The 4,884-nt window shown below is 33.6% G+C and overlaps 1 pseudogene; it reads right to left on the bottom strand.

The window, feature by feature from the left end:
* Positions 1-4,147: 4,147 nt before the first annotated feature.
* On the bottom strand, positions 4,148-4,266 carry LOC118603639 (annotated as a pseudogene).
* Positions 4,267-4,884: the final 618 nt, after the last annotated feature.

Below are 4,884 nucleotides of genomic sequence, written 5' to 3'. Positions count from 1 at the left end.
CTGGTGGTGGCGAGCCTGTGTGTATCTTAGGTTACACTTTTTTAAAAAACAATAATGCAAAGAAGCTGACACACAACCCAGAAGATAAATCAACCAAATTACTATAAGTTTTCTGACCTTGATACTAAATGATAACTGGTTTACTTCAGAATCGACTCTCTAGTCATTTTCGTCACTTTTCTGAATGATGACACACATAATTGCACTCGTTCTCATTTATTGATACTGGTAGAAGAATAAATGTCAGCTTGTACAAAAAAATGTCCAAACAAGTCCTTCATTCTGAAGATCTTATAAGACAATGACTGTAAATATATATTTCAAATTTGATGACTTTGAAGGAATTCTTGGTAAGATTAGCAAGGGGGAGGAAGATTGTCAAACGAATAGGCAACAATTTTAGAAGATTTATAGGCACCTAGGGAAGAAGATTCTTGGCACTTTTTAGTCAAATTCTTGTATAGAACCAAGAAACATCAAAATTGTGAGTAGTAAATAGTGTGTTTAAAATTTAAAATTCCTAAAAAGAGCAAATGAACATTGTGAATGGGTTACAATAAAAGAAAGATTGAAGAAAAATTAAATTGTAATAGAATGTAAATGGATTTGGAGAATGTTGGGCTGCTTTTCCATTCTTATCAAGCTTGGGCATTTTATGGCAGTAGAACTAATTTTATTTTTAAAGAGATATTTCCTCTCTTCTGAAAGTAAATATTTATTTTAGAAAATTAGAATGTAAAACGCTATCAAAATAACACTAAAATCTGAGCAAAATCTGATGTGGGAATCTTGAGTTGACCCCAGGTGAGAATTAACCCCTGAGAAATAGAAGTAACTAAGAATATCAGGAAAAACTGTAAGTCAGTGTACGATAGGGCTGCAGTATAATGTAGTGGGATCAGTATAAAGAATTGAGAGCCAGAATTTTCTGGTTGAAGTGAAAACTCTACTAGTTACTTACTGTGTATACTCACTTTATATAAGTTCACTAACATATCAGTATCAGTTTCATCATGCATAAATGTGATACTTATATTGCCTTTTCTAACTCTCAGAATTACTGTTAAATTCAATTTCCATTCCTACCAGGGACTACAGTTGATCGACCCTATTACCTTTTTAATCATCCATCATCACTCTGCTATTCTTTATTCTTTTCTTATTCAGAGTTGTTCTGTGACTTGTCATTATAATTATTCCCTTTCGTATGCTCTCTTGCTTCTTCCAATTCGTTTGGCAAAACCACCACCCTGGTTAAATCTAACTCTCTACATACTTTGCACCTGCTTTCATTAAAATGAATGTAACTGGAAAACAAAATCATAGAGTGAATTTACTTTAAATTCATGACTGCTCATTTCAAGTATGCCTTTAGTGATTCTATGATAATATTAAATTTTAATTTTATATCCCGTTTTTTTTTTCCTGGTTAGATTTTGGTACTAAGATTATGTTACTGTCATAAAATGTTAACTCCATAAAAGGAATCTTCTTTCATTTTTTATTGTCTCTAAGAGTTTATTATGGTAGTTATTTGTTATTTAGTGTAGAATTCATCTGTAAAACTGTCTGGGCTTAGAGTGCTGTGTGCATGTGTGTTTATGCGTGTGTAGATCTTGAACTAGTGCTTCAAACTTTAAAATGATTATAAACCTTTTCAAGTTTTTTATTTCTTTTTGAATTCAGTTTTATAAGTTACACTTTAAAGATTAATGAATTTCAGTTGTATGTTGAATTTGGATGGCATAAAGTTGTACATAGTATTCTAATTTTTAAAATACCTATTTTATCTGTATTATGCCCCTTACTTCATTTCTATTTAATTATATCTTTTCTCATTTTTCATGATCCTTTTTTCAAGATTTGAGTATTTTGTCTTCAAATATCTAATATTAACATTACTCTAATATTTCAAGATATATTTCCTTTAAAATTAATTTTTGCTCTTATCTTTCTTATTTTCTTTGATTTTTTTTTGTTTTTTAATAACTTAAGGTTAATATGTTTGGCTGTCTGATTTTCCATTTTTCATTTTCTAATAGATATATTTAAGATTATAAATGTTACTCTACTACTTTGGCTATATACCACTATGTTTGATATATAGCATACTTGGTACCATTTATTTATAAGTATTTCCTGATAGATATGATTTCATCTTTAATTCATAAATTTTTAAGGACTACATTAAATTACTTTTTCTACATATGGATTTTTAAAAGTTATTTCTTAAACTTTAAAAATTAATTTCGAACTTAATCATATCATTATCAGAGAACATGGATTGTTTATACTAATTCTTCGACAAACGTTGAGATTAGTTTAATGGCTCAAAATGTCATTTTCTAAAAATTTCCACTGTGCTTGAGAGAAAATGATCCCTTTAGTGAAACAGAGTTCTGCATATGTCCGTGGATCCAGTTTGCTAATAATATTGCTCAGCTTATTGAATCGATTACTGAGAAAAGTATGTGAAAAACTCCCACTTTGAAGGTAGATTTTTAATTTATTTTTATGTTTTTCTGTTAACAGTGCTTTACATGTTTTGAATCTCTGTTATTAAATGTATTTTCTTGTTAATTGTACTTATCCTTATGTCATGTCCTCTTTGTCCTTAAGAGTGCTTTTTGTTTTACAATCTATTTTTTTTTATATTAATATAGACTACTTTGGTGAATGTGGGAGACACTGCTCGTTTTTTACTCAGTATTCATTCAGCCAATTATTCGTACTGACAGAACTCCGATTCTGTTCAGTGCCAATAGGTTCAGATAAAACATCCTATCTTTCAGCCTCTCTTGTTAGCGGTTGGCATATGCCTTAATAGATTGAATCATATATATTTATTTATGTGTGTAAACGTAGTTCAGGATCAGCAATTTTATGTGACTGAACATAATATTTTTGGCCAAGAAGATGTATATGCAAGTCATTGGGTAGAGGTTTAGTGAAGGCTGTTTTAGAAGCGCTAGATTTTGCTGGCTTGTTCAACTTTCTGTCCTTCGCTCCCGTTTCTTCTTCTGTGGTCTTTTACTCAATGACTGACATTACAGGACCATCTTATAACTAAAGAATTGAAAGATTCATCTTAAAGAGGGCAGGGTGTGAGTATAGAAAAAGTTCTTTAGAACTCGAAACAATTTCAACAACCATAGACTTTGTACCTTTGAATGTGATGTTACCTGAGAAAAATAAGGCTGTATTTAGCAAGTCTTTCCCTTATTCCTCTCTTGCTCTACTCATTGCTTTTGTTTATGATGGCACATAGCTAAGTAAATGGCTCTGAATAAATTGGGCTGGCTTCCTGTGTACAGGTTCTTTCTAGTCTTTAGTTTTCCAGATTGAAGGATGAGGGGATTCATTATTGACTTGAAATGAACTTGTGATACTATTAGAAGAACAGATGCTTGAGAAGAACACTAAGGAAAGACTGTTCTTTCTGTTGCTCTAGCCAGACACAGAAGAGGCTTTTACATGGAGCGGCTGGTACGGAGGAAGGACCACAACTATAGCTGCCTATTTCCCAAGCCATTGGCCATTTAAATTAGAAGGTGTTAGGATAAGTTATTGAGATTCCTTTCATTTACTTCTGTTGACACTTCATTTCTTCCTCTGAGAAAAGAGTTTTATGTTGGATCCTTATATACCAAGACTAATCTGGAGTATGACAAATGTGTTTGGGGATTAATGAACTTCATTATACTCTGGTCCTGAATTTTAGGGCTTCAGAGGTGGTAATGGCTATTCTTCATTAAGTTCCAACCATGTGCCAGATACTGTGCTAAGCAACTGACATGTATTAACTTATTTTTAAAGCAATAGGTAGGTTCTATTATTAACAGCCTCATTTCCCAGATGAAACAACTAAAACAGAAGAGGTTAAATAATTTGCCTGGTTAAATAATATCACCTGGTTAGAATAGAGCTGAGCTGGAATGGAACTCTGGTAGATGGACTCCAGAATCTGTGCTATCAACCATGTCATTTTGGCTGCTTCTCCTGACCCTCGTATAGGGTTCTGTCCCTGGAAATTTGAGCCATATAAGGAAAGAAGCTGTGGTGAGAGAGGCAGGAAAGAAGCAAAGAGAAAAGCAAACACACACAAGCTGTTGGAGGGGAAAAGCCATTATTATTATTTTCTTTTTGACACCTACAGCACCTGGTGTTCCAAGGTGGTCTCTCGTCCAAGTACTAACCAGGCCTGACCCTGCTTAGCTTCTGAGATCAGGGGAGATCAGGCACGTTCAGGGTAGCATGACCTTAGACCAGGAAAAGCCATTATTAAAGAAGCTGCCAGGAAACAAATGCAAGACTTTCCCCATCCCAGTCTTCTCATTTTACTCTGGTTTTAACTGTACCCAGAAATGCAATTACTATTTCCATTTTTTCTGCTCTGGCAGGGATGCATGAAAGTTTTCTCTTCCATGGCCATCCTTCCACAAAACATCTAAGAACACTCTCTCAGAGGCTTGGTCCCACTTTGGCCTCCATGGAGCAGCTTGGTGTTGTAGAAAGCCTGGTTCTCCGAAGTCAGACAGACTTAGATTTGTATGTTCTTTCAGTTACTTACCAACCTGTGTGATCTATGTGACCTGGATAAATCACTTAATCACTTCGAACTATAGTCTCCTTATTCATCAAATGGGAGTATTAATTGTTAGCACATTGGCTTGTTCATTCAGTCTATAAATGTATATTGATTGATTGCTTTGTACTGGTCACTGGCAGGTAATGTTTAGTCACAAGTAGATAATAAATAATATTTGATTTTATACTCAATGAACTTATATCCCAGTGCAAAAGATAAATAGATAATCGTCCTCTTATGGTAAGTGCTAAGACTGGTATGAATTCAGGCTGTTGCGGTGAGGATTATAGAATAGA

Source organism: Rousettus aegyptiacus, unplaced genomic scaffold (assembly GCF_014176215.1).
Source record: "Rousettus aegyptiacus isolate mRouAeg1 unplaced genomic scaffold, mRouAeg1.p scaffold_m13_p_5, whole genome shotgun sequence".
NCBI classification, from domain to species: domain Eukaryota; kingdom Metazoa; phylum Chordata; class Mammalia; order Chiroptera; family Pteropodidae; genus Rousettus; species Rousettus aegyptiacus.
This window is presented reverse-complemented; position numbering and strand designations above follow the sequence as displayed.